The sequence below is a fragment of the Engraulis encrasicolus genome, chromosome 24 (genome assembly GCF_034702125.1).
Source record: "Engraulis encrasicolus isolate BLACKSEA-1 chromosome 24, IST_EnEncr_1.0, whole genome shotgun sequence".
Taxonomy (NCBI): Eukaryota; Metazoa; Chordata; class Actinopteri; order Clupeiformes; family Engraulidae; genus Engraulis; species Engraulis encrasicolus.
The window spans coordinates 17495937-17503527 of NC_085880.1; positions in this window are offsets into that span (position 1 = coordinate 17495937).

Sequence of the window (7591 nt, forward strand, 5' to 3'; positions counted from 1 at the left end):
TGGGGTCTTTCAACTTCAGACCCCCTCAGCCAGGCGACCCTAACGGGATTGATCAGTTCCCCGCCTGCATCCAAGAAGCGCCCATCCAAGCCTTCTCCCTCTGTATCCACAGTCATAGTGATGCTTTCTCAGTGATGCTTTCTCATATGTGGACACATATGCATATGCATACGTACATGTACATATGCAGTATTCATTTAGGAAGTAGAACAGATGAAGCTTGTTGACATCGTCAAGCTCACAGATAGAAGGAGTCCAGTCCAGTTGCCAAACGCTCAGCCACAACACATTCAAGAGGAGGACACTAAAAGTACGTTTGAGAGCGCAGTTGGTACTAAAGTGCAGTGGCACAGTTGGTACAGCACCAATACTGCCTAGGCAAGTTTCCATGGCCACCCAGATGGTAAAACCAGTCTGGGATTTTTTCCCAACCCTTCTATTCTGGGTCGATTCCCAGCCCTTCCCCCACTCCTGTTCAGCTCGATCAGAAAAAGGTACACAAGCTCAATACTGAAACTTTAAACTTGAAATGCCTTGTATACAATTACTGAACATACCGTGCATTTGACACTCTCAGTGGAATATCAATGTAAGCAGCTGTAGTGTTAGGGCGTTAGTCTTCAAAAAGGCTGCAGGTTCGAATCACATGACTGAAGTGCCCTTGATCAAAGCACAAAATAATAATATTATTCATACTGTAACTTGGTTTTACATAGCTCCTTTCATGGAGCCAAAGATCTCTTTACAAGGGGGGTGTAGGCAGTGGCGGTTCTACCTATTTGGGGGCCCTAGGCAAAATTCAGACATGGAGACCTCATTAATTGTTTTTGCCGGCATTTGCCATGGCAGGAGTGACTGTTGGGTGCCCCTACAGAGGGCAGTGTGGTGGGGCCCTAGACAATAGCTTAGTCTGCCTATTGGTAAAACTGCCTTTGGGTGTAGGGGAATGGGGGGCAGGGGGCAGGGTGGCTTGAGGCCATATGCCGTGGCGAATAGATGGAATTTAAGGTGCTTCTTGAACGTAGCCAGTATGGAGGCTGGGCGGATGTTGGGAGGTATAGACTGTTCCAGAGGGTGGGGGCAGCAACACATCAACACTTGTTCCAGGTCATGTTAAGATTGTCTACCTTAACTGACAGAGTATGTATTCTGCATTGGTCTATCCCAACTCACAGAATGTCTTTTTGCACAATTACCTTTTTTACATTTATTATCTTTACTATTTTATTTTATTTTCCCTTCCCTGACTATTCCTGTGTTATTTATGTATTGAAATGTCCATGTGGGCATTTGTGTATTTGTGTATTTATGTAAGCTACTGGATACCTGAATTTCCCCCTTGGGATCAATAAAGTTACTCTACTCTACTCTATTCTACTCTACAAAAAGCTCTGTCACCTTACAGTGCGAAGCCTGGCATGGGGGATGAGATGTTGGTCCTTTCCAGAGAGGACCTCAGTGACCTACTAGGGTTGCAGGAGTGAAGTGAAAGCCCATTGGGAAACTCCAACTCCCATTGTCATTGTGACACAGCACTCCACAGCACACAAGTGAACCCTGCACACAACAAAATTGCATTTATGCCTCACCCGTGCAAGGGGGCAGCCCCCAATGGTGCCCCTGGGGAGCAGTGCGGCGGGACGGTACCATGCTCAGGGTACCTCAGTCATGGAGGAGGATGGAGGAGAGCACTGGTTGATTACTCCCCCCACCAACCTGGCGGGTTGGGAGTCGAACCGGCAACCTTTGTCTGACGCCCTAACCGCTTACCCATGACTGCCTGTTCAGTGGTACTGAGGAACAAGAGACTGAAGTGACCCCTCATTGCTCAAGGGCAGGGGTGGGAAAGCTTTTTTCATTCCAGGGGCCACGTCAAATTTTATGAAGTCCTCCAAGAGACTTACTATGAACACAATGCAGGATGTCCCCGGCAGTTTAGATCTCTTTTTGGCTCAAAGTGACTTTTTTTAAATTACAATTTAAGTCACTTTGATTAACTACAAGGCAAGATTTTGTGGACTGCACCAGTCTTTTGTACAATAGTTTAATTACTTTTTTGAAAAGTGCACAACAATGTAGTAACTGAAAGAGAATCAAAAGGAGGATATATTAAGTGCTGAATGTTGTCCTTGGATGTTGTCCCTGGAGTGCCTTTTCTACAATGACGGTTTTCAACAACGATTCTCAGAGATTGTAATTGTTCTTTGAAGGACAGTAGTGTTTCTCAACAGGGGTGCCGGGGCACCCTGGGGTGCCGCAGGCCCTCCTCAGGGGTGCCGCGGAAAAGTGGCTGATAAATGAGTTATGTAATATAATACATATTTGTCTAAATTTATAAGTTAATACTAGTCAGTGGGATCTTTCATCTGCCATTCACGCACAATAAAGTAAATATAGGTCACCCCAGTCAACTGCAACTTCGAACGTAGGTCGTGTCATGCCTCCAAATGTGTTACTTTTCTAAGCTTGTGTGGTATCGGATGCGATGCCAAGTTAAGGCTTGTTGGTTTGGGGTGCCTTGAAATTTTTCATGAATTGAAAGGGTGCCTCACCTAAAAAAAGGTTGAGAAACACTGCTCTAGGCCTATTGCTTTGCCATGGCAGTAATTAATAGTTTAACCCCATCAGACACAGCCCCTGTTACTATAAATTAGCTGTTAGAATGGCAATGACTCCTAAAGAATCGTAATGTCTTTACCAAAGGCCTAACCTGGTTCTCAAGCGATGGTTGTTACCAACCATCTGGAATATTGTCAATCGCTTAGCTCTGGAAAGGCGTAGGTGTGTTCAAAACAGCTCAAACCTGATTGGAGAATTCACATGGCTTTTTTTGAATCACGTACTACTTCAACCACTGACTTGTATATACCCCGCCCCACGATACCGCCCTGTGATTCTGATTGGTCAGGCTGTGAAAGATCTGATTCTGTTCGGGCTCGTCTAAGATTTTCAGACCCTCGTGCGAGCTCACGAAGTTTAACAAAGATGCACGAAGCACGAAGGGTCTGCATGAGAGCCAGGCTACTAAAGGCCTAGTGTGCTTTCATAGTGGTGTAGTACTATGGTAGTAGGCTAAAGGTTTTTCAGTCATTATTACAATGTTCCAATGGTCGAACGGCACGGCTAAAGGTTTCCAGGAAGTTTCCACTCTCCCCTGAGGTAAGGTAGGCCTCTCATCTCAACTGTATACAGCAGGGGTGTCAAACATACGGCCCGCGGGCCGCATCCGGCCCGCCAGAAGGTTCGATCCGGCCCGGATGTTTAAATTTTTTTTTTTTTTTTTTTTTTTTTTACAATTTTTTATTTTGTTTTATTTTTTTTTAACAAAGAACTAACCGAAATGCGCAATTACGCCAGTGGGGGCAGAATCTAGACCTACATGACATTAACCCAATGGTCCTCTCTCTCTCTTACACTGTATTTGTAGAAAAGTGCACATCAGACTTCTAGTATAAATGGTGAATTTGTACTGTGACAGGCATTTGATAAAGCTCATATATAGACCTCATATATAGATGTCAAATGTTAATACTTCTTATTCGTATTGTATTGGTATTGTTTTTAATGAAATAATAAATGTAACTGTACTTGTATTGGTTCGTATTGAGCTCAAACAGGAAACGGGACATTAAAATGCAGGAAATTACATCTAAGAAATACAAAATTTTCTGGGGGAAGAGCCCCAGACCCCCCGCCAAAATCAACTGTCCACTATTTTATTAATTGACAGTTACCAATGAATGAATGGAATCAATGAAATTTTGCACAGGATTATCTGTATTGCATTGTTTTCTAGATATTTGACACACTTTTAAAACATGCTGAAAAGATAATGCGATAGTATTGAAAACTAACCCTCTGCTTTATGTTTTTTTTTTTTTGCGATAATGTTACAATGCGGCCCGCTTGAGGTCCTTGAGGGTTGTATGCGGCCCCCGGACCAAAATGAGTTTGACACCCCTGGTATACAGCCTGGACTCAAAGCAGAGCTGGACTGGCCATCAGGCATAGTGGCCAGTGGGCCCCAGACCCTGGTGGGCCCCTATTTTCAGAAATGTAAAAAAGGTACCATGTTCAGGGTACCTTAGTCAAGGAGGATAGCACACTGGTTAATTACTACCCCCACCAACCTGGCGGGCCAAGAGTCGAACCAGCAACCTTCGGGCTATAAGTCTGATGCCCTAACCGCTTACCCCATGACTGCCCAAAGAACAGGCACTGCCTAAAGAGCAGAGATTCACTTGCCTGGGGTTTCGCTTCTGACGTCCCACTAGCAGGGTTTCACTTGCTGTCTGAATTGCCCGACTGGCCTGATTCATCACCTCCATGTGATGCTTCTGCTTCCACAAGACGTAGTGCACGGTCAGATTGGTCAGAAATGATGATTTTCTGCCTCATCAAAAGTGCACTCTCTGTCCTGGCGACATGTTTCACAGAGAGAGAGAGAGAGAGAGAGAGAGAGAGAGAGAGAGAGAGAGAGAGAATGAGAGAGAGAATGAGAGAGAGATTGAGCCATTACAGATTCAACTGGAGTCTCCATAAGCTGGCGTCTGTCAGTGCCAGAGAGAGAGAGAGAGAGAGAGAGAGAGAGAGAAATGGAAGGTCAGGGACGACTGATGTATGGAGCAGCAAGTGTACAGGGCCAAATCTGTCTACGTCGGATCAGAGAAACAATGAAGAATCAAATAATCAATAAAATCACAACATAGAAAATGAACCATAATGAGAAAACGCCAGGAAACAAATGGGAAATACATTGAAATAGAAGCATATGGCACAATCCAGTCTTTGGTTCATTCAATAACTAAACTCGATAAAGAAATGAGGGGCTTTCATTCAAAATGTTTAATGCTCTCCCTGCATTCAGGCTGATACTCATTATGGATGTTTTTTAAGAGCACCATTGTACCTTTGTGGTCAACAGCACCAGTGCCATGGCTTTCTTCTTCAATGAGTCGACCGATCACGTAATGGATCGATCCAAATGAGTGAATGTGTCCTCATGTCACAGACACAGCAGGAAACTACTAGGAAGTTCACAAAAGGAAACGTATGCCTCTTTTCCACTGCCAGTTTTCTGGTAGGCCTATACTGTAGCTCAACAAAGTACGTCTGGGCCGCCACTTTTTGCCTTTCGAATAGGCACAACACAGCTCAATCGTAAAGCAAAAAGTGGCGACTGAGTCATGCTGTGTTGAGCAGTAGGCCTACCAGAAAACCGGCAGTGGAAAAGAGGCATTAGTAAATTCCAGCCTTAAAATAACACTTCCAAGATTCACTATAATGTCTGTGCCTTTCCAATTTGTAAAAGGGTGTGAAAGGCACGCATTTCTGAAATCACTCTGATGCGCAAACTATAAAGACAGTTACCCCTGAATGCATGCCATTCCACCAGTGGAACTAATAGTCACTGAAAAACCTTTACTAAAATAGTACTACACCAGTATGACAGTGCACGGGGCCTATAGTGCACAGGGCCTATAATACATTAAGACATGGTCATTGCTCTTCTGGTAACAGCTAATTTATTTTCTGAGAGGAAGATTATGCACACTCTTGTCCAACGTGCTGAATTTTATTTACAGAAACAGCGTTTCGGCCAGTGTGGCCTTTCTCAAGTTTTTACACAAACAAAGTGAAGACACCCCTTATAAGTTGTCCTCTGTCACATTGCTTGTGTAAAAACTTAAGAAAGGCCACACTGGCCGAAACGTTGTTTCTGTAAATAAAATTCAGCACGATGGACAAGAGTGTGCGGTATCTTCCTCTCAGAAAGTGATCTTGCACCAGCTACCTGCACCGCGAAACTTCTGGTGTGCGTTGGTTTCCTCTTTCAAATATAACAGCTAATTTATAACAGGGGCCGTGTCTTACTGGGCCAAATAAGTTGGAGTGTCTGTCTGAGTCTGACCCTCATTAGGCCTAACTCACACCAGAGTGGTGAAGCGTTGCGGGACGGAAGCGATTTTTACCGGCGGTGGCGAAAATACATGGAAACAGATCTGTCCTTCCGCACCAACCGGCTGTAGTTAGGCAGTAGCAGCGCGCAGGAGCCGGCTCAGCTCCACGCTGCATTTGGAAAATAGACCTCGAGCGGATTTTGGACGGCAGCGACCGGCGGTGTCCCATTTAAATGAATGGCAAAGTAGTGAACTAGTTTTGGCTGTGGGGGGATTTTGAACTGGACTGGCCGCGCACGGCAACGCTGTCGGTGTGAAAGGCAGAGTAGAACAAATCGACCGAAACTAAGCAGAAAGACCTCAGTCGTCTCGCTGCCGTTACGCTCTGCTCTAGTCTAAATTAGGCCTAAGAGCCAGGAAAGACCTAGCTTGGTTTTCACCAGACGGTGTGTAACATTCTGCGTGAAACTCAAGACGGCCTATCAGTGTACTGTAAGTCAAAGCATCCAGGTCTATAGTTTTATAAAATTGAAGATTATGTCTGGTCTTAACCCCATGTGTGGTATGATTATTCTGTTCATGACTCTGTTCTCTGTTCTTTAGCCCTGCACTAAGTAACAGATCTATTCAAGTAACAGTGGAATTGCCAGACAGGAATCTTGGCTACCAATCATAGTAATAACCCTTTAGTTTGTGTCCAATAATAAATACATATTTATCTAATTAAAATTAACATTTCTGGGCATTTCAAATGCAAATTTATGTCAATTTATAAAATAATAGCTCCCATCTCGCTTTCATCCCATTATGACACTAATGACAATTATTCAATGCAAAAAAAAACCTTTTCTGTCTCATAATGACTTTCATTTATGAATGCAAACTCAATTTCTTTTCCATTTCATGTTTTTCCAGGGCTCCTTTTGTATGTGTCAGTCACTGTATTACAATAGTCACCGAAAGCTGTGGCGTTCATTCTATTATCGCAGAGGATAAAAGGTGTATTATGTAACGTTAAAAAAATGTAAATCTAAATGTCATTTCTGAGACTATTAGACAGTATTAGGCAGAGAAAGCCTGATTGTGCCCAAAACTATATCCCTTAAAATGAGGTGGTGGTGGCTTCCTTTGAATTCCTGAAGCGTAATATCACATTTAATTTTATACACAGTAAATTGTGTAGTGTTAAAATAACACTTAAAGAGTTAAAATTAACACTGTTCTAGTGTCTATTTGGTCCTGCTCCAGATCAGTGTTAAACACTGGTGTTAGATTTATAGTGTTAAGCTAACACTATAAAGAGTAAAGCAGTTTCGGGGAGCACCCTACTAAAGAGTAATTAAGCACCTCCCATCCTCCACCATGACTGAAACACCCTGCGCCTGGCATCAGTTTGCCACACTGCTCTCTTAAGATAATGTTTGAAGTTGCTGAAAACATGTAAAATGTCTATATTTGACATATCAGTCTATGCTGTACTGCACCACAATGTGAGAGAAATTTCAGCTGAGCATGTATGAACACAATCTAGTGGGGACTAATACAAAATATTTTCCTTAATGAAGTTTAAAATATAACCATACCATCTACTTCAAGTGCACAATGGAGCAAGCAATGTAACATGTGCTGTTACTGACTAGCTCACAAAGCAAGGCACAAGATGTAGCTAACAAATGCCATAAGCCAAAAGC